The sequence below is a fragment of the Balaenoptera borealis genome, assembly GCF_965194805.1.
Source record: "Balaenoptera borealis genome assembly, chromosome: 14".
Classification (NCBI taxonomy): Eukaryota; Metazoa; Chordata; class Mammalia; order Artiodactyla; family Balaenopteridae; genus Balaenoptera; species Balaenoptera borealis.
In genome coordinates, this window is record NC_138875.1 from 66,494,625 (window position 1) to 66,517,476 (window position 22,852).

General features: G+C 49.6%; 1 gene segment (V, D, J or C); it reads right to left on the reverse strand.

Moving 5' to 3' along the window:
- Positions 1–224: 224 nt before the first annotated feature.
- LOC309611134 (immunoglobulin lambda variable 2-8-like) lies at positions 225–10,959 on the reverse strand. The segment is given in 3 exons: positions 10,889–10,959; positions 8,651–8,763; positions 225–413 (listed from the first exon to the last, which is right to left on the reverse strand).
- Positions 10,960–22,852: the final 11,893 nt, after the last annotated feature.

The following is a 22,852-nucleotide window of genomic DNA, read 5'->3' on the forward strand; positions in this document are numbered from 1 at the left end:
GCCCACTCAGATGCAGGTCAATGAGGAGGGACAACAAACATGAAAACCACACGTTGTCATTTGTCTGCATCCCTCTGCAGGGTCCTCAGATCTCCTCTCAGCTGCCAATGCTTCAACCACAGATGCAGATGAACAACCAGCAGAGTCACAGCAACAGGGAGTCTATGAGCTCAGGGCAGGTTTTGGTCTCAACTTCTCCATGAACTTGGACCACCTTGCACAGTGCTACTACTTGTACCTGAGCTACAGTAATAATCTGCCTAGTCCTCAGCCTGGAGCCCAGAGATGGTCAGGGAGGCCGTGTTCCCACACTTGGAGCCAGAGAAGCGATCAGGGATCCCTGAGGGTCGTTTACTGACCTCATAAATCAAGGTTTTGGGGGCCATGCCCGGGTGCTGTTGGTACCAGCCAACCTGATTATAACCCCCGACGTCACTGCTGGTTCCAGCACAGGTGATGGTGACTGTCTGTCCCGGATTCCCGGACACTGAGGGAGGCTGAGTCAGGCCAGACTGGGCCCAGGACCCTGGAAAGAGGAGAAACACACTCTGGTCAGTTCCATGTGGGGCCCAGGTCACCCTGAGGACAAAGACACAAAGGATCAGCCAGATGTCCCTAGGGTCCCTTCCCTGGAGGCCTCAACTGTGCCCTGAGTGAGGAGGGTGAGAAGGAGCAGAGCCTAGGCCATGGTGGAGACGTCCCAGACGCTGCCTTCTGAGCTCCCAGCCCTGGGCCTGGGCCCCCAGACCTCTCTTATCCCCTAACCCCTCAGAGGAGGGAGGGGCCTCCATGCAAATCAGCTTCCTGCACCTGCCCCTCCTCATTCTCTTCTCACCGCCTCTGACCTGGCCCTGGACACTAGATTTTCTGCATCTTGGGGGGAGAATATAGGTCAGGGATTAAAATCTTTTGACACAAGGGTGACATGTATATGCAGGAGCATGAATTGTTTGTAGCTGGTTTCAGGGAGAGAAAGACCAGCTGAAGTCCCTCAGGCAATGAGCTCCTGGACCTTCAGTGTCTCTGCTGGGACAGGACTGTGTCTCTGGGAACCTCAGTGCAGGGGACACTCCACAGCGCCCTCTGTTGGACGCCCATCTCCAAGTTCTCTAACTTTGGGAAAGGGTCACGCCCACCAGGGGAAACACCTGCTGTTTGCTGGGAAGCTGGTGGGACCCTGAGCTGCAGCCTTGTCCCATCTCCGCCCCCACCTCTTTGTTCTGAAGCATCTGCACATCGAATCCACGAGCAGGTCCTTGACCACTAGCCCCCCCGCCCATTCTAGCCCCACTGAGCGCCAAGGGCACTCGTGCGAGGCCACCCATGGGGGGGCGGGGGCACCAGGCAGGAGCCAAGTCCTGAACCCGAGTCTGCCCTCCCCACTCTCCCCTTTGCCCTCTGAGCAGACAACTGTCCTTTCTCAGCTTCTGATTCTCACATGACAACTGAAGGCCATGAGCCCACTGGCCAGTGTCCTGACTAAGAAGAGGTTGACAAGAGGAGAGTGCAGATGTGATAAAGGGGCCTTTCTAGGCTCATGGCTGTGCCATTTGTTATGAAGTTGATCATCAAAGATTTCACCCCGTTTCATCTGTGTGTTACTGCTCTGGTCAATAGACGGGGTTTTCCTGCTTGTTTCCTCCACCTCCCCACATCCTCAGGCCACGAGAAAAGTGACCTTCTGCGGAATTCCCTGTTGGTCCAGTCATTAGGACTCCCCGCTTTCACTGCTGCGGCCCGGGTTCAATCCCTGGTCAGGGAAGTAGCATCACACAAGCCTCGTGGTGTGGCCAAAGTAATAATCATCATAATCATAATGATACTACTAATAACAACAATAATAATATTAATCCAAAGTACATATTCCAAAAAGAACAGCAACATAGAGACTCTGGACTGAATTGTTTAGGGAGACTGTCTTCCTGCAGGGCTGTCCCCGGACAGGGTTCACCGATGCCAGGAAAGGGACAACTCTGAGACCCAGAGTCTGTCCCCAACCCTCCCTGGCTCAGCCCACTCAGATGCAGGTCAAAGAGGAGGGACAACAAACATGAAAACCACACGTTGTCATTTGTCTTCATCCCTCTTAAGGGTCCTCAGATCTCCTCTCAGCTGCCAATGCTTCTACCACAGATGCAGATGAGCAACCAGCAGAGTCACAGCAACAGGGAGTCTGTGAGCTCAGGGCAGGTTTTGGTCTCACTTCTCCATGAACTTGGACCACTGTGCACAGTGTAACCACTTACAGCTGAGCTACAGTAATAATCGGCCTCATCCTCAGCCTGGAGCCCAGAGATGGTCAGGGAGGCCGTGTTCCCAGACTTGGACCCAGAGAAGCGATCAGGGATCCCTGAGGGTCGTTTATTGACCTGATAAATCAAGGTTTTGGGGGCCGTGCCTGGGCGCTGTTGGTACCAGCTGACATAGTTATAACCCCCGATGTCACTGCTGGTTCCAGCACAGGTGATGGTGACTGTCTGTCCCGGATTCCCGGACACTGAGGGAGGCTGAGTCAGGCCAGACTGGGCCCAGGACCCTGCAAAGAGGAGAAACACACTCTGGTCAGTTCCATGTGGGGCCCAGGTCACCCTGAGGACAAAGACACAAAGGATCAGCCAGATGTCCGTGGGTTCCCTTCCCTGGAGGCCTCACCTGTGCCCTGAGTGAGGAGGGTGACAAGGAGCAGAGCCCAGGCCATGGTGGAGACACGCCAGTCGCTGCCTTCTGAGCCCCCAGCCCTAGGCCTGCTCCCCCAGACCTCTCTTATCCCCTAACCCCTCAGAGGAGGGAGGGGCCTCCATGCAAATCAGCTTCCTGCACCTGCCCCTCCTCCCCACCTCTGCTCACCCCCTCTGACACAGTTTGTTCCAGATTCTTCTGCATCCCTGGACAGCAGAGATTACTGGAGAATCAACTCCTTCACATGGTGTGTGAGGACAGACAGAGTCCATGATAGGATGTGGGAAAGGAATCCAGCCCGGGATTTCCTGTCTCTCCTGGTGTGAGAGTCATCGTGCTTCCTGGGGGAGGAATCCCAGCAGGTCCCCTCTGTGCTCTTGGGACAAAGGAGAGGCCCTGAGCCCAGGCGGCTGAAGGATCCATCTGCCCCACTTTCCGGGAGTCAGAGGCAGAGCTGGGCACCAGAATCCCCTCAACTCCTTTTTGAAAAAAATTTTATTGAAGGGACTTCCCTGGCGGTCCAGTGGTTAAGGCTCTGCGCGTCCACTGCAGAGGGTGTGGGTTTGATCCCTGGTCGGGGGACTGAGATTCTGCATGCAGAGCAGCATGGCCAAGAAATAAAAAAAGAAAGAAAAAGGAAAAAAAGAAAATACAAACAAAAATTTTATTGAAGTATAGTTGAATTACAATGTTGTGTGAATTTCTGCTGTATAGCAAAGTGACAGGTATACATTTATATATACACTCTTTTTTGTATTCTTTTCCATTATGGTTTATCACAGGATATTGAATACAGTTCCCTGTGCTATACCGTGGGACCTTGTTGTCTATCCATGCTATGTATAGTAGTTTGTATCTCCTGATCCCAAGCTCCCAATCCATTCCTCCCCCAGACAGAGCTCCCTCTTTTCCCCCTCAGTTGAGAGGGTCCTCATGTTCCCCTCCAGCCTCTGTCTCTGCAGTGCTCTGAGTCTGAGGCCCGAGACTGAGCCCTGGGCCATTTATTAGCACTTTTGAAGATGATTTGTTGGTGTACAAATGCATTGGGACATAAGAAGTGTTCCATGGGGAGCCCCTCTTGAAACTTCATACAGGACAGTATAAGCCACAGGTACCTTCCCCAAATCCTGACCCTTGCTGCCCCCTGGTGGCTGCAAATGGTGCCAACCAAGCCCCAGGAACCTGAGGGACAGAAAACAACCCAGTTCCCAGGCGGGCCACTGTGCAGCTCATTGCAGGACGTGTCCCAAGAGCAGGTCCAAGTCTGTGTAAATGAACTGACATGGAAAGCACAGTTCACAAAAAGCTGGATGGAATTAACCACCTGGACTCAACCGGGCAGAGAGTCTGATTAAACCAAAATGCCAACATAGAATTTAAAGACCCATAGTTTCACCACAAAATATTAGCCACACCAGGATAGACTGAAATCACTGGGCATGTGGAAAACCAGAACTTCTCAACTGTATGGAAGGGAAAGTTAACAGAGCATGTCTCACAGATCTGCTGGAATTATGTCACAAAGATATTCAACCAGTTTGTTAAAAATGATGCAAGAAATAAGGACAGAACCTCCTGAAGTCAATAGAGAGATAAAGTTTCAGCCAATATATGGGAGAAAAATCTAAAAAGGAGTGATATATGTATTCAATTCAATATGTATTCAATTCAATATGTATTCAATTTTCAATGATTCAATTTGCTGTACAGCAGAAACTAACACAAGAGTGTAAATCTACTATATTCCAATAAAATTTTTTTAAAAAAGAAAGTCTCAGCCAAACAATGGAAGGTGGAAAAAAAACACAGTGAATCTACTACAGAGAAAATTACAGCAGATGGGATTAATGACAGACAGAGCATTGGATAACGAAAGATTTCTGACTTGAAGTCATGCAATGGAAACAGTCCCTTGTTCAACATAAGGCGGGAATATGAATTTAAAAGAATGAAGTAGTATCCACAAATTGTAGGACTTCAATTGACCTAATACACAAATAATTGGAGTTCCCAAAGGAGAGGAAACAGAGAGACACAGGGAAACCCTCACATCCAGAATCTTGACAAGCCCCAGGGTGTAGAAATGTGAAGGCAACCGGATCAAGTTTCATTGTAATGAAATGTTGAGGTGTGGACAATTTTTGAGACCCCTCATCAGGTTGATTGACTATTGGTATGTTAGGAAAATGTCAGCCAAAGAAATAGTTCTGGGACTTCCCTGGTGGTCCAGTGGTTAAGACGTCATGCTTCCAATGCAGGGGGCACGGTTTCCATCCCTGGTCAGGGAACTAAGATCCCACATGCCACTTGGTGGGGTCAAAAAAAGAAAACAAAAACCAGTTCCCTGCGGATTCTACCACAATGTTTCCTCCTCTCTCCCCCTCTCCCCAGCCTCACAACACAAACGCCTGTCCCAGAGTTCTTCACTCTGGTCATTATGGGTGACGTGGAACGAATGCACAACTATGATTGTTTCTTTCAAACCCAAGTCAAACAATACTGATAGTTAGAGGCATATATGAGAGTTCAGGAAGAGTCCAAAGAACATAGGAGTACAGAAAAACACAAACATGGAAGCCAAGATGCATGTCGACAAGGGTTAGCCGACTTCCTCCTGAGAAAGGCCAGTCCCAGGTCTGCAGTGGCGCTAAGTAGACCTGTCATTCCGTAGATCGTGATCGGTGGTGAGTATGGTCGTGATGAGCTGAGATAACTTAACAATTATAATGAGTGTGAGTCCTTACAGAAGCAGGTAGATCTCCAGATTCTCTCTCCTTTTAGTCGTGAGGCTAGTAGACCACTGCCCACTAACCCCTGTGCACAGATTTGTTCTAGGGAAAGGGTGAACCACATTTCCTGGATAAGGGGTCATGGCAGAGCTGACTCTGTGGGGATCAGGAGGAGAAGCCTGTGTGCCTCCAGAGTTTTGTAGCCTCTGCCCACCTCTCTGGGATGGCCATCTCCCATGGAGGCCTTTCTCCAATTGTCAACAGGCCAAAATATTCACCTACAAGGAAGCTGACATCATCCAGGTGCTGACATACCTGACACCATCCTATAAGGTTGGATGCATGTCGCCCAGATTCTGCTTTGTACTTTATGTCTGGACTAGGCTTGTCTTGACATGATCCATTTTCTAGGGTCTTGATCAGCCAGGAACAATCTCTCTCGCTTCCTCCCAGTGAAGTGATCTCAGACAACTCCTGGAGTCCACGTCCCGCTGAGTAGCAGGATATGTGGGGCAACTGATCCCCTGACAATATTCCCCCTAGAGATCCAGGACCCGCCCACATCCCACAAGGCCAGACGCCTGAATCTAGGGTTCCTTGTCTTTCCTCTGGGACCCTGTCTGCCATCTCCAGGACGGGCTCCAGGAAATCCAGGGAAGCTCCGCCCAGGACCAAGCTGAGCCTCTGTTAGGGTCCATGTCTCTTGGGGCCTCACCTGTAGACACACTACCCTTTCCTCACTCAGCGGGTTGGATGCTTGTACCCACTGTTTCAAACTATGTTGTTTGGGGGATGCATACCTAGGAAGACTGGGGCAGGAATGTAAAGACAGGCCATGGAATGATTAACCCTGAAGTCAGCAAACCAGCTAATCGGGGAGTGGGGTAGACAGATGTGTTTGCGGGGTAGATTTCATCTGGGGTTATGTGGTTTCTGTTTATTATTCCTCCTTAAATCGTGAGTGTGCATTTCACACATTCTCCTTCAGGAATGCTGCATTTCAAAATAAAAGGAGTTGTGCAAAATACACTGAAAGAGACATGACTACTTTTCCTCTCCTTAGCTACACAGACCAGGACTCAGACATGGAGGAAATTTTCATGAGAAACTGCAAGTATAAGGTGAAAACCTACTCTTGAAGCCTTGGATGTGGTAGAAACACTCACCTGGAATCTTTAAACAAAGAAAGTGGGAAGAAAAAGGCAGAGCCAGTATCGGAACAAAGACCCTCTCAGGCTGTTTGATGCGGCTGAGACCCTGCCCCCTCCCTGCCCATCCAGCTCGTCCAGGACACATGCAAACAACACTTAGAGAGAAGAGGAGATGCCCCCCAAACTGGATCCTTTGGAGACTCTGAGAAGGAGAACATGTGAAGAGCCTTATTCAGGTCATTGTCATTAAAACTAAAAAAGCTTTTCTTAGAGAAAAGTAAGACCGATTATCATTGCAGCTATATATTCAATAGAATAAAAAGAGAGGGGTAACAGGATAACAGGACGGATGGAAAGGAAGAACGGCTGTTTCCATAATAGTGAGAGAGGGTAAATCATAACCGAGGCTATTTCAGGAGAGTGAAACCACTCTGATTCCTGCCCTGCACACTTGGGAGCAGCTATAATCCCAGTGAAATTAGAACTTAGAAATAAAGTTGGTAAATATTTTTCACACTCTATTTGAGCTTTGACCATATAGATAGAAAGACCAAAGATTCTGGTCATGTGTAAATTGCTGTGATAAAGACAAATGATTATTCAGATGGAGACTAGCATAGACTTGGAAAATAGGGGGCGTAATTCACTGGGTTAAAAAAAAATAGATTTAGGGACTTCCCTGTCGAGCCGGTGGTTGAGACTTCGCCTTCCAATGCAGGGGGTGCGGGTTCGATCCCTAGTCGGGGAGCTAAGATCCCATTTGCCTTACGGCCAAAAACCAAAACATAAAACAAAAGCAATATTGTAACATATTCAATAAAGACATTAAAGAGGGTCCACATTTTAAAAATCTTTAAAAAAATTTTTTAAAATTCAGATTTAGCAGAAAGATGATTTGGACAAGAAAAGAGTGCACAGGGCTAGCATGTAGTGAGCCATATACGGGGCGTCTTCCAAAGTCAGAGGACCTTAATGAAAACAGCCCACTGACACGTGACTCCAACTTCATGAGAGCCAGGAGCCAGAACCACAGAAAAAGAGCTGCTCTCCAGTCCTGGACACCTGAAAACAAAGCTATCAAATGTTCCTCTTCTTCGTACTGTGGGGATGATGTGTCCTGAGCAATCCAACCCATGCACTTTGTTTTTCATCTAAAATATTGAATTTGGGAGATTCCTGGTGCTCCAGTGGTTAAGACTTAGCGCTTCCATTGCAGGAGGCACGGGTGTGATCCCTGGTTGGGGAACTAAGATCCCACAGGCTGCGTGGCATGGCCAAAAAAAAAAAAAAACAAAGGAAAGAACAGAAATACAAGAAACAAAAACTTTTGATTTCACTTAATTTAGAATTTAAAATAATTGCATTTGAAAACTGTCTTTCAGTTTCAAAAGAAAGTAATATTGAACTGTGGACACACGAGCCTGTTTTTTCAATGAATTCTCACAGGTGTTAGGTGTGCTGGGATTCCACCTGGAAACTGCACTGGCTCCTCATGGAAACATGTGACCTTGATGTCCCTGAGGAATGGGGGACATGACCTCCAGCCCACCTTCCATTCTGGAGAAACTTTGCAAAGAGCCCATCGTATTGAGGAGGACATCATCCTGCAGGGCTGTCCCTGGACAGGGTTCATGATGCCAGGAGAGAGACAGCCCTGAGAACAGCCCTCTCTGGCTCAGCCCACTCAGATGCAGGTCAATGAGGAGGGACAACAAACATGAAAACCACACGTTGTCATTTGTCTGCATCCCTCTGCAGGGTCCTCAGATCTCCTCTCAGCTGCCAATGCTTCAACCACAGATGCAGATGAACAACCAGCAGAGTCACAGCAACAGGGAGTCTATGAGCTCAGGGCAGGTTTTGGTCTCAACTTCTCCATGAACTTGGACCACCTTGTACAGTGCTACTACTTGTACCTGAGCTGCAGTAATAATCTGCCTCATCCTCAGCCTGGAGCCCAGAGATGGTCAGGGAGGCCGTGTTCCCACACTTGGAGCCAGAGAAGCGATCAGGGATCCCTGAGGGTCGTTTATTGACTTCATAAATCAAGGTTTTGGGGGCCATGCCTGGGTGCTGTTGGTACCAGCCAACCTGATTATAACCCCCGACGTCACTGCTGGTTCCAGCACAGGAGATGGTGACTGTCTGTCCCAGATTCCCGGACACTGAGGGAGGCTGAGTCAGGGCAGACTGGGCCCAGGACCCTGGAAAGAGGAGAAACACACTCTGGTCAGTTCCATGTGGGGCCCAGGTCACACTGAGGACAAAGACACAAAGAATCAACCAGGTGTCGCCGGGGACCCTTCCCTGGAGGCCTCACCTGTGCCCTGAGTGAGGAGGGTGAGAAGGAGCAGAGCCTAGGCCATGGTGGAGACACGCCAGTCGCTGCCTTCTGAGCCCCAGCCCTGGGCCTGGGCCCCCAGACCTCTCTTATCCCCTCCCCCTCAGAGGAGGGAGGGGCCTCCATGCAAATCAGCTTCCTGCACCTGCCCCTCCTCATTCTCTCCTCAGCCCCTTTGACCTGGCCCTGGACACTAGATTTTCTGCATCTTGGGGGGAGAATATAGCTCAGGGATTAAAATCTTTTGACACAAGGATGACATGTATATGCAGGAGCATGAATTGTTTGTAGCTGGTTTGCAGGGAGAGAAAGACCAGCTAAAGGCCCTCAGGCAATGAGCTCCTGGACCTTCAGTGTTTCTGCTGGGACAGGGCTGTGTCTCTGGGAACCTCAGTGCAGGGGACACTCCACAGCGCCCTCTGTTGGACGCCCATCTCCAAGTTCTCTAACTTTGGGAAAGGGTCACGCCCACCAGGGGAAACACCTGCTGTTTGCTGGGAAGCTGGTGGGACCCTGAGCTGCAGCCTTGTCCCATCTCCGCCCCCACCTCTTTGTTCTGAAGCATCTGCACATCGAATCCACGAGCAGGTCCTTGACCACTAGCCCCCCCGCCCATTCTAGCCCCACTGAGCGCCAAGGGCACTCGTGTGAGGCCACCCATGGGGGGGCGGGGGCACCAGGCAGAAGCCAAGTCCTGAACCCGAGTCTGCCCTCCCCACTCTCCCCTTTGCCCTCTGAGCAGACAACTGTCCTTTCTCAGCTTCTGATTCTCACATGACAACTGAAGGCCATGAGCCCACTGGCCAGTGTCCTGACTAAGAAGAGGTTGACAAGAGGAGAGTGCAGATGTGATAAAGGGGCCTTTCTAGGCTCATGGCTCTGCCATTTGTTATGAAGTTGATCATCAAAGATTTCACCCCGTTTCATCTGTGTGTTACTGCTCTGGTCAATAGACGGGGTTTTCCTGCTTGTTTCCTCCACCTCCCCACATCCTCAGGCCACGAGAAAAGTGACCTTCTGCGGAATTCCCTGTTGGTCCAGTCATTAGGACTCCCCGCTTTCACTGCTGCGGCCCGGGTTCAATCCCTGGTCAGGGAAGTAGCATCACACAAGCCTCGTGGTGTGGCCAAAGTAATAATCATCATAATCATAATGATACTACTAATAACAACAATAATAATACTAATTCAAAGTACATATTCCAAAAAGAACAGCAACATAGAGACTCTGGACTGAATTGTTTAGGGAGACTGTCTTCCTGCAGGGCTGTCCCCGGACAGGGTTCACCGATGCCAGGAAAGGGACAACTCTGAGACCCAGAGTCTGTCCCCAACCCTCCCTGGCTCAGCCCACTCAGATGCAGGTCAAAGAGGAGGGACAACAAACATGAAAACCACACGGTGTCATTTGTCTTCATCCCTCTTCAGGGTCTTCAGATCTCCTCTCAGCTGCCAATGCTTCTACCACAGATGCAGATGAGCAACCAGCAGAGTCACAGCAACGGAGAGCCTGTGAGCTCAGGGCAGGTTTTGGTCTCACTTCTCCATGAACTTGGATCATTGTGCATAGTGTTACCACTTCTATATGAGCTACAGTAATAATCGGCCTCGTCCTCAGCCTGGAGCCCAGAGATGGTCAGGGAGGCCGTGTTCTCAGACTTGGACCCAGAGAAGCGATCAGGGATCCCTGAGGGTCGTTTATAGACCTTATAAATCAAGATTTTGGGGGCCGTGCCTGGGCGCTGTTGGTACCAGCTGACATAGTTATAACCCCCGATGTCACTGCTGGTTCCAGCACAGGTGATGGTGACTGTCTGTCCCGGATTCCCGGACACTGAGGGAGGCTGAGTCAGGCCAGACTGGGCCCAGGACCCTGCAAAGAGGAGAAACACACTCTGGTCAGTTCCATGTGGGGCCCAGGTCACCCTGAGGACAAAGACACAAAGGATCAGCCAGATGTCCGTGGGTTCCCTTCCCTGGAGGCCTCACCTGTGCCCTGAGTGAGGAGGGTGACAAGGAGCAGAGCCCAGGCCATGGTGGAGACACGCCAGTCGCTGCCTTCTGAGCCCCCAGCCCTAGGCCTGCTCCCCCAGACCTCTCTTATCCCCTCCCCTCCAGAGGAGGGAGAGGCCTCCATGCAAATCTGCTTCCTGCACCTGCCCCTCCTTCCCACCTCTGCTCAGCCCCCTATGACACGGTTTGTTCCAGATTCTTCTGCATCCCTGGATAGCAGAGATTACTGGAGAATCAACTCCTTCACATGGTGTGTGAGGACAGACCGAGTCCATGACATGATGTGGGAAAGGAATCCAGCCCGGGATTTCCTGTCTCTCCTGGTGTGAGAGTCATCGTGCTTCCTGGGGGAGGAATCCCAGCAGGTCCCCTCTGTGCTCTTGGGACAAAGGAGAGGCCCTGAGCCCAGGCGGCTGAAGGATCCATCTGCCCCACTTTCCGGGAGTCAGAGGCAGAGCTGGGCACCAGAATCCCCTCAACTCCTTTTTGAAAAAAATTTTATTGAAGGGACTTCCCTGGCGATCCAGTGGTTAAGGCTCTGCGCGTCCACTGCAGAGGGTGTGGGTTTGATCCCTGGTCGGGGGACTGAGATTCTGCATGCAGAGCAGCATGGCCAAGAAATAAAAAAAGAAAGAAAAAGGAAAAAAAGAAAATACAAACAAAAATTTTATTGAAGTATAGTTGAATTACAATGTTGTGTGAATTTCTGCTGTACAGCAAAGTGACAGGTATACATTTATATATACACTCTTTTTTGTATTCTTTTCCATTATGGTTTATCACAGGATATTGAATACAGTTCCCTGTGCTATACCGTGGAAGCTTGTTGTCTATCCATGCTATGTATAGTAGTTTGTATCTCCTGATCCCAAGCTCCCAATCCATTCCTCCCCCAGACAGAGCTCCCTCTTTTCCCCCTCAGTTGAGAGGGTCCTCATGTTCCCCTCCAGCCTCTGTCTCTGCAGTGCTCTGAGTCTGAGGCCCGAGACTGAGCCCTGGGCCATTTATTAGCACTTTTGAAGATGATTTGTTGGTGTACAAATGCATTGGGACATAAGAAGTGTTCCATGGGGAGTCCCTCTTGAAACTTCATACAGGACAGTATAAGCCACAGGTACCTTCCCCAAATCCTGACCCTTGCTGCCCCCTGGTGGCTGCAAATGGTGCCAACCAAGCCCCAGGAACCTGAGGGACAGAAAACAACCCAGTTCCCAGGCGGGCCACTGTGCAGCTCATTGCAGGACGTGTCCCAAGAGCAGGTCCAAGTCTGTGTAAATGAACTGACATGGAAAGCACAGTTCACAAAAAGCTGGATGGAATTAACCACCTGGACTCAACTTGGCAGAGAATCTGATTAAACCAAAATGCCAACATAGGATTTAGACACGACCTGTAGTTTCACCACATAATACTGGCCACACAAGGATACACTGAAATCACTGGGCATAAGGAAAACCAGAACTTCTCAACTGTATGGAAGGGAAAGTTAACAGAGCGTGTCTCACAGATCTGCTGGATTTATGTCACAAAGATGTTCAACCAGTTTGTTAAAAATAATGCAAGAAATAAGGACAGAACCTCCTGAAGTCAATAGAGAGATAGAAAGTCTCAGCCAATATATGGGAGAAAAATCTAAAAAAGAGTGATATATGTATAACTGATTCACTTTGCTGTATAGCAGTAACTAACACAAGAGTGTAAATCTACTATATTCCAATAAAAATTTTTTTAAAAAAGAAAGTCTCAGCCAAGCAATAGAAGGTGGAACAAAATAGACAGTGAACCTACTACAGGGAACACAGCAGCAGACGGTATTCATGACAGACAGAGCATTGGATAATGAAAGATTTCTGACTCAAAGTCATTGCAATGGAAACAGTTCCATATCCAACACAGAGGGGGAAAATGAATTTAAAAGAATGAAAAAGTATCCACAAGTTGTGGGACTTCAATTGACCTAATACACAAATAATTGGGGTTCCCAAAGGAGAAGAGACAGAGAGGCACAGAGAAACCCTCATATCCGGAAACTCAACAAAACCCAGCGTCTTGAAATGTGAAGGCAATCACATCTAGTTTCATTGTAACAAAATTTTCATGTGTGGATAGTTTTTGAGACCCCTCTTCAGGTGGATTGACTATTGATACGTTAGGAAAATGTCAGCTAAAGAAATAGTTCTGGGACTTACCAGGTGGGCCAGTGGTTCAGACGTTGTGCTTCCAATGCAGGGGGCACGGGTTTATTCAATCCCTGGTCGGGAAACTAAGCACCCACATGCCGCGCAGTGCGGTCAAAAAAAAAAAAAAAACCAGTTCCCTGCGGATTCTACCACAATGTTTCTCCCTCTCTCTCCCTCTCCCCAACCTCACAACACAAACGCCCGTTCCAGAGTTCTTCACTCTGGTTATTATGGGTGACGTGGAATGAATGCACAACTATGATTGTTTCTTTTAAACCCAAGTCAAACAATACTGATAGTCAGAGTCATATATCAGAGTTCAGGAAGAGTCCAGAAAAGCACAAATATGGAAGCCAAGAGGCATGTCGACAAGTGTTTACTGACTTTTTCCTGAGAAAGGCCAGTCACAGATCTGCAGTGGTGCTAAGTAGACCTGTCATTCCTTAGGTCGTGATCAGTGGTGAGTATGGCTATGATGAGCTGAGATAACTTAACAATTGTAATGAGTGTGAGTCCTTACAGAAGCAGGTAGATCCCCAGATTCTCTCTCCTCTTAGTCATGAAGCTGGTAGACCACTGCCCACTAACCCCTGTGCACAGATTTGTTCTAGGGAAAGGGTAAACCACATGTCCTGAATAAGGGGGCATGGCAGAGCTGACTCTGTGGGGATCAGGAGGAGAAGCCTGTGTGCCTCCAGAGTTTTGTAGCCTCTGTCCACCTCTCTGGAATGGCCATCTCCCATGGAGGCCTTTCTCCAATTGTCAACAGGCCAAAATATTCACCTACAAGGAAGCTGACATCATCCAGGTGCTGACATACCTGACACCATCCTGTAAGGTTGGATGCGTGTCGCCCGGATTCTGATTTGTACTTTATGTCTGGACTAGGCTTGTCTTGACATGATCCATTTTCTAGGGTCTTGATCAGCCAGGAACAATCTCTCTCGCTTCCTCCCAGTGAAGTGATCTCAGACAACTCCTGGAGTCCATGTCCCGCTGAATAGCAGGAAATGTGGGACAGCTGATCCCCTGACAATATTCCCCTTAGAGATGCAGGACCCACCCACATCCCACAAGGCCAGATGCCTGACTCTAGGGTTCCTTGTCTTTCCTCTGGGACCCTGTCTGCCATCTTCAGGACAGGCTCCAGGAAATCCAGGGAAGCTCCGCCCAGGACCAACCTGAGCCTCTGTCAGGGTCCATGTCTCTTGGGGCCTCACCTGTAGACACACTACCCTTTCCTCACTCAGCGGGTTGGACGCTTGTACCCACTGTTTCAAACTATGTTGTTTGGGGGATGCATACCTAGGAAGACTGGGGCAGGAATGTAAAGAAAGACCATGGAATGATTAACCCTGAAGTCAGCAAACCAGCTAATCGGGGAGTGGGGTAGACAGATGTGTTTGCGGGGTAGATTTCGTCTGGGGTTATGTGGTTTCTGTTTATTATTCCTCCTTAAATCGTGAGTGTGCATTTCACACATTCTTCTTCAGGAATGCTGCATTTCAAAATAAAAGGAATTGTGCAAAATACACTGAAAGAGACATGACTACTTTTCCTCTCCTTAGCTACATAGACCAGGATTCATACATGGAGGAAATTTTCATGAGAAACTGCAAGTATAAGGTGAAAACCTACTCTTGAAGCCTTGGATGTGGTAGAAACACTCACCTGGAATCTTTGAACAAAGAAAGTGGGAAGAAAAAGACAGAGCCAGTATCGGAACAAAGACCTTCTCAGGCTGTTTGATGCAGCTGAGACCCTGCCCCCTCCCTGCCCATCCAGCTCGTCCAGGACACATGCAAACAACACATACAGTGAAGGGGAGATGCCCCCACCAGGGATCCTTGGGAGGCTCTGAGAAGGAGAGAAGATGAAACCTTGACTGCCTCCTGAAGACGTCCCTGAGGGGAATGTCGTGTTTTTATTTCATCTCGTGAAGTGAGGTGAACCTAGAATTTTCATTCCTTAGACCCCGAAAGGATCACTCTGTAGTGGGTTGTGACAGGAGAGAGAAAAAATGAATGTGGATCTGTGAATTGATTACTTGATCCATCAGATGAAGTACATCCTTATAATGCAGTATTATTCGGCTGTAAGAAGGGGGAAGTAGTGAATATGCTTCCACAGGAATGAGCCTTGAAACATTAGGATATGTGGGGGGATTCTGGCACAAAGGTCCGAGGGAGACAGGGAGGGACTGCAGGTGGATGAGGTGTGTCTTGAGGGGCAGGAAGCATCTGGACTCTGGAGTGATCATGGACTAACTTGTCAATACATTAAAAACCCTGATTCTACACCTTAAATGATGACTGTGATTTCATGTGAACTCTGTCTAAAAGAAATGTATTAAGCCTTAGATGCTGATGGATGAAACCTATTCCCAGTGGTTCAGAAAATGAATGTTTTGTTTATGTGTGTGGGTGTGTTGAGTATGTATATTTATGGATGTTTATATATGTATACACATCCAAGTACATACATATACACACACACACACACACACACACACACATATATATAGGCAGAGAGAGAAAATGAGAGATAAGCTGACATAATGAAAAGTGAAGATGACAATAGTTAAAAATGATGGATCTGGGAAAAAGGTATGAAGCAGTTCTTTATGAAATCTTCAAATTCATTTAAGTTTGTAATTATTGGCAAATAAAATAATAACAAACAAGCAACAAATGAAAGCCTGTATTTAAGAGTGAAGGGGCTGGAGGGAGCTAAAGGGAGGTTTTGGTCTCACTTCCCCATGACCTTGGACCACTGTGCAAAGTGCTACTACTTGTATATGAGCTGCAGTAATCATCAGCCTCGTCCTCAGCCTGGAGCCCAGAGATGGTCAGGGAGGCCATGTTCCCAGACTTGGAGCCAGAGAAGTGAACAGGGATCCCTGAGGGTCGTTTATTGACATCATAAATCAAGATTTTGGGGGCCGTGCCTGGGCGCTGTTGGTACCAGTCTGCATCGTTATATGTCCCGATGTCACTACTGGTTCCAGCACAGGAGATGGTGACTGTCTGTCCTGGATTCCCGGACACTGAGGGAGGCTGAGTCAGGGCAGACTGGGCCCAGGACCCTGGAAAGAGGAGAAACACACTCTGGTCAGTTCCGTGCTGGGGCCCAAGTCACCCTGAGGACAAAGACGCAAAGGATCAGCCAGGTGTCCATGGGGTCCCTTCCCTGGAGGCCTCACCTGTGCCCTGAGTGAGGAGGGTGACAAGGAGCAGAGCCCAGGCCATGGTGGAGACGCCCCAGACGCTGCCTTCTGAGCCCCCAGCCCTGGGCCTGCTCCCCCAGACCTCTCTTATCCCCTCCCCTCCAGAGGAGGGAGGGGCCTCCATGCAAATCTGCTCCCTGCACCTGCCTGTCCTCACCACCTCTGCTCTAGCCCTTGACTCTGGGAACGTCTGCGTCCCTGGACAGCAGAGCTGCCTGAGAGATTAAAACAGGTTATCATGTATTTTCTGATTCAGGACAGACTGAGAAGGTGACAGAGGCCAGGACCCGGAGCCCAGCTGGCTGTGTCCTCTCCTCCTGTGGGGGATCATGGTGGATGCAGAGGGATCCTAGGACTCCCCTCCTTTTGCAAGGAGGAGGGGAGCAGGGCATCTATGCTGGGGAGGAGAGGACATCCCGTGACCCCTCTTCCAGGGACTCAGGCAGAGCCGGGGACCCTCTCCTTGTCCCTCATGCCCTCCCCAGTCCCCTAGGCTAAGGTGCTCAGGCATCACTCTCTCCGCTGCTCTGTGGTGGTTTGAGGTTGGAGATGCTCCCTGGCATGTCCACTACAGGAATTATGGGATATAGTAGATATCGGACACCCCTCCCTCGTGACCTCCTTAGGCCTGGCTCGGGAGCAGCTGCTGAGATTTTGACCAGGACGGAATGACAACACAGACAACCTCCCCCAAATCCGGGCCCTGCTGCCCCCCGGTGGCCTCAGTGGTGAGAGCTGAGCCCAGGGAGATAGCTGAGTTGGGCTGGACACCCAGGTCTCCCCCTCCGCAGCTCAGTGCTAGGCCCGCATCCCTGCAGACAAGCCTCACCTTCCCTCGACTTCCTCCAGAATGAGGTACGTCACCTGCAAAATCAGGAGGCCCAGATGCCCCCCTCAGGGTCACCTTGCTCGTCCCAGGAGGGCCTTGTCACAGGGTTTAGTGATGGGGGATGGAAGTGGGCTCAGGGCCGAGGGAACCTGAGATATAAGTTAATCCTATCTCGTTAAGGATGCGGAGGAGAGAAACAGGCCCCTGAGAAATGCCTGAATCCTCAAATGTAGAAAAAAGGATAATGTGAGACACAGAGAGAGCTCCGTCCAGATGGAGAATGACCCAGGGAATCAAGGGGGAGATTCTGGGGCTGAGGCTCTGGAGGAGGGACCGGGTCAGGAGGGGCCTGGGGGTCCAGCTCTGGGTCCTATCCTCGGGGATGGGGGTCATGGGGACACAGACTTTCCCTGTCTTCCCCTTTGTGCCTTTGAGACGCCCTCACCTCAGAGCCTGGCACCTTCCTGAGGTAAAAGCTCTTCATCACAGACACGCTTCCCCAAGGGTGTTTTTCCAGAAACAGATGAGTTTGCAGTAAATATTACACTCAGGATGACGGGCCCTTTCTGGATGGAAATGGACATGACCCCTCGGGCAATGGACTAGGAGTTTATGAAACACAAATACTCTGATGAAGGTTTTTAGTGTCACTGTTCGTATCACACGACCACATTCCAGGAGCTAAGGGGGTGAGGCCCTGGCCGAGCTTGGGGTGGGTGAAGGGGGGCCTCTGGGGACGGGAAAGGAAAAGTGGGCGGGGAAGTGTTAGCTCTGGGTTTGAGACAATCGTTGGTGTGTGTTTCACAGAGGTATGTGCTGTACTATGTAGACATTCACTTAATGATGTCTTTTTTTGAGATTATAATAAAGCGGGGACTGGTTCAGGAACTTCTCACAAGTCAATCAGTCACGCATCTGACACCAGGTCAGATCCCAGCGGTTTGGGTCTTTGTCTGCGGGGGTCGCTGTGGACAGGCCTCCTGTGATCACTCCAGGCGTCCAGTGCTTCCTGCAAGAAGCAAACCCCGGGGTCACGGGAGCTGCCTTGCCTCTGCTGCACGTTTGTTCATACAAGCAGCAACTCAGGGCCCCTCATGATTCGGGCGTCACAGTTGAATTAAAAATTCCTGAGATGTTTGCGCCCACTCAATAAAACATGACGGAAATATAATAAGAATGACTGCCACAAAAGGAGGAAAATTACTACTAACACATAATAGGAGTAATAAGCAATAAAGTAAAAGCATATACCTATTAAGAATCACTAAAATCAATTACTGGATTCTTATACTTCTGGAAAAAATTAAATATGGGATTCATTAAATACTAACAGTTTAAGAAAAGAACGTCATAATAGCCAGAAAAGTTTAATGACACCTGACCCAAATTCAATGGACGCAGGAAGGTACCAGGCCAGCGATGCTGATCCCTCGTTGCTGTGAATAATAACAACCCTGGCGGATACTCTGACCATAGGGACCGCTAAACCATTTCATGTTACCTCCACCCAAAGTGACATTCCTCTCATCATTGTATAAATATATTCATATATTCAAATATAGTATAATTATTTGAAGCTTCACAGGAAGCTGCCACTACAGCCTGAGACTCCACACATCGCACACCTGGAGGGTGGTGGCTCCAGAAATCTCCTATTGGAGCATCCTCTGCTCTCCACATCTGCCTTGTGGTTTTGTTGGAAATTCTCCATGTTGTAAAAACAGTGACCAATTTCTCAGCAGGAGACTGTGCTCCCACCTTTACAGGAGACACTCGTAGAGGCCATGGTGGCTCCCGCCGCCTGTGCACAGGTGACTCTTGGTAAAGATCCCACTGATGCCCTTACAGTCAGGGAGCAAGTCTCCCCACAGGTGCCACAGAGGATCCTGGGACAGTGGCCTCTGTGCCACCTCTGTCGTCTCCACCAGGACACACACCTGTCGGGCAGGTGTAGCCTCTCACCAGCCTTACGCACAAGGGGACGTGACTCAGGACATTGTTTGGTGTCCAGTAGCTGAGACCCCTCTCCCTGTGCTGTGACCCAGCTGCTGGGGGTCCCTGCATGACCTTGTTCCAGCCAAGGTGATTCAAGCATGATGATACTGACCTATGTGTTTATAGGGAAAGAAAGAAGGTAACAGGTAAAAGCTTAGAAAAAATAATGATGATGAGAACATTATGAGAAGATTGAGCTTCCTGTTAAGAGGACTGTATTAGTCAGGGTTCTCTAGGGAAACAAAACAAATAAAAATATATACATATAACTAAAGAAGAATTTTTTGTAAGGAATATATATATATAGGGAGAGAGCGAGAGAGAGATTAGTATTGATTATTGAGCAGGGAAGTCCCAGGAGCCACTCTCTACACCTAGAAAGCTGAGAAAGCTGGTGATGTAATTCAGTTTGTGTCCAAAGATTTGGGAACCAGGGGTCCAGTGATGTAAATTCCAGTCTGAGGGCTGAAGAAGTTGAGGTGAAATGTCCCAGCTCGTACAGTGAGAAGAGAAACAGACGTGAAATCCTCCTGCCTTTTCCTTTTTCTCTACACAGACCCTCAACAGATTGGGCGATGCCCACCCACACTGCGAAGGGCAATGTATTTACTGAGTCCCCAGATTCAAATGCTCATCTCATCCAGGAACACCTGCCCAGACCCATCCAGAAATGATGCTTCTTCTGGGTCCCCTGTGACCAGTCAAGCTGACACATAAAATTAACCATCTCAGCGACGATCCACCATGATTTGCCCCAGATTGAAGTCCCAGACAGGACAGGGCACTTTCAGAGCTAAAACTGGGAAAGTTCTCGCAAGATGGGAAAGCCATCTGGTGCTTATGCCTGGGTCCACCCAGTTGTTCAAGCAAGTAGGTCGATGCTGACAATGTGGCATTATTTGGCAATAAGAATGAATGAAGTACTCATATGTGCTGCAACAGGAAAGAACCTTGAAAATATTATAGAGTGAGAGGAGCCAGGCAAAAAGGGCCACATAAGGTATTGTTGCATTCATGTGAAAAGTCTAGAACAGGCAGGAAGTATATTAATGGTTTGAGGGGCTTCCCTGGTGGCACAGTGGTTAAGAATCCGCCTGCCAATACAGGAGACTTGGGCTCTAGCCCTGGTCTGGGAAGATCCCACATGCCGCGGAGCAGCTAAGCCCGTGTGCCACAACTACTGAGCCTGCACTCTAGAGCCCGCGAGCCACAACTACTGAGCCCATGTGCCACAACTATGAAAGCCCGCACGCCTAGAGCCCGTGCTCTGCAACAAGAGAAGCCACTGCAATGAGAAGCCTGCACACCGCAACGAAGAGTAGCCCCCGCTCGCCACAACTAGAGAAAGCCCGTGCACAGCAATGAAGACCCAATGCAGCCAAAAGTAAATAAATAAAATAAATAAATCTATAAAATAAATGGTTTTGAGAGCTGGAGGGACTAGGGAAAGGGGATTGACTGGTGATGGATGAGGTGTTCCTTTTATGAGGATGAAAATATCCTGGAAGATAGAATGTTAGTGGATGTTCAAACTTGTGACTCTATTAAAAACCACTGGATGATTCACCTTAAAATGATGTATGTTATGGATTATGAATCCTATGTAAGAAAAAATACGAAGGCTTGGTTGCTGGTAGATACAAATTACTCTCAAATGATTCAGAAAATAAATGTTTATTGTGCCTGGGTGTGTGCTGTGTGTGCATATGGATGTGTGTGTGTATAGACATACAAATGCAGAGAGGGAATGAGAGAAAACGGGATATAAGAAAAGCGATTATGGCAAAGTATTTAAAATTCTTGAATCTGGAAAAAGGTTATGCAGCAGTTCTCTATGTAACCTATATATTTTTGTTTAAGTTCATAATTGCTTGTAAAAAAACTAATAACAAAAGCAAATGAAAGCCTCAGTTTAGGAGTGAAGGGCTGAGTGATCTCAGAGGAGATATTGGTCTCAGTTCCCCATGAACTTGGGCCACTGTGCAAAGTACTACCACTTCTAGCTGAGCCACAGTAATAATCAGCCTCGTCCTCAGCCTGGAGCCCAGAGATGGTCAGGGAGGCCGTGTTCCCAGACTTGGACCCAGAGAAGCGACCAGGGATCCCTGAGGGCCATTTATTGACATCATAAATCAGGGTTTTGGGGGCCATGCCTGGGAGCTGTTGGTACCAGCCGACAGCATTATATTTCCCTATGTCACTGCTGGTTCCAGCACAGGAGATGGTGACCGTCTGTCCCAGATTCCCAGACACTGAGGGAGGCTGAGTCAGGCCAGACTGGGCCCAGGACCCTGCAAAGAGGAGAAACACACTCTGGTCAGTTCCGTGGGGGCCCAGGTCACCCTGAGGACAAAGACACAAAGGATCAGCCAGATGTCCCCGGGGTCCCTTCCCTGGAGGCCTCACCTGTGCCCTGAGTGAGGAGGGTGACAAGGAGCAGAGCCCAGGCCATGGTGGAGACACGCCAGTCACTGCCTTCTGAGCCCCAGCCCTCGGCCTGCTCCCCCAGACCTCTCTTATCCCCTAACCCCTCAGAGGAGGGAGGGGCCTCCATGCAAATCAGCTTCCTGCACCTGCCCCTCCTCATTCTCTCCTCACCCCTCTGACCTGGCTCTGCAGGTGTCCATGGACAGCAGGGCTCATCTGAGAGGATGGAAACTCTGACACGTTGTCCTTAGTCAGGACACTGACCATTACAGGGCCCAGGAAATGGGGCCATCCTGGGATGTCCCTGTCATCCACTATTTGAGTCAAAATGTCGTTGGCTAATAATCCCGATAATCACTCTTTGGGTTTTGCGGGTGGAAGGTGAGGACAGGGGCCCGAGGGGCTGGGGTGACTTAGGGAATCCATCCCGACTCCTCCCGACACCACAGGGGAGCTGGGGGTGTGCATCCCCCTCCCCAACCTGTCCCCCCAGCAGGATGGGCCCCCTGCCTCCCCTGTCCCTTGCCTCTGCAGGGCTCTGAGGAGGAGCCCTGGGACCTTTGTTGGCCTTCCTAGTAAAGGTTTTATGAAGCAGAACAGACTGGGGACACTGCACCCCACACTCTCCCTTAGGGGGTTAAGGAGGCCGCAGCTGGGGGCTTCATACAGGTCAGGAAACCACAGCAGAACCTCCCCAAACCCAGGCCCTCGCTGCCCCCTGGTGGCCTCAGATGGTGACGATGGAACCCCAGGGAGGCAGCTGAGTGGGGCTGACCCCCCAGCTCTGACCCCCCCACTTCCTCCTCCTCCTCCTCCCAGCTCAGCACCAGCCACCCAGTCCCTCCTCATCCCCTCCATGGGCTCATCCTTTGTCCTGCAGCCCCATCAGGACAGAATTGTCACCTTCCTCCCCAGGTGACTCAGAAGGGCCCTTGAAGGGTCTCTAATCTTGTCTCAGCATGACCTTGTCTCAGTGACAGTGACCTTGAGGAGATCTCAGCTCAGGGCAGGGGAACCTCACACGATAAATGACTCCACCCCCATAGGTACACGGATGAGAAATATGGGCCCATGAGATGAATCTGAATTCTCAAAACGCTTTGAAAAAGAATAATGTAAGAAGGATTTTAGTTCCGTCAGGATGGAGGGAGACCTAATGGAAAATGAAGGAAGATGCCAGGGTGTGCAGGGCTGGGAGGAGGGACTGGGTCAGAGTCGGCCTCAGGGCCCAGCCGCAGGGACCTCTCCTCAGGCAGGTCTGTCTGCCACGTGGTGCAAGTGAG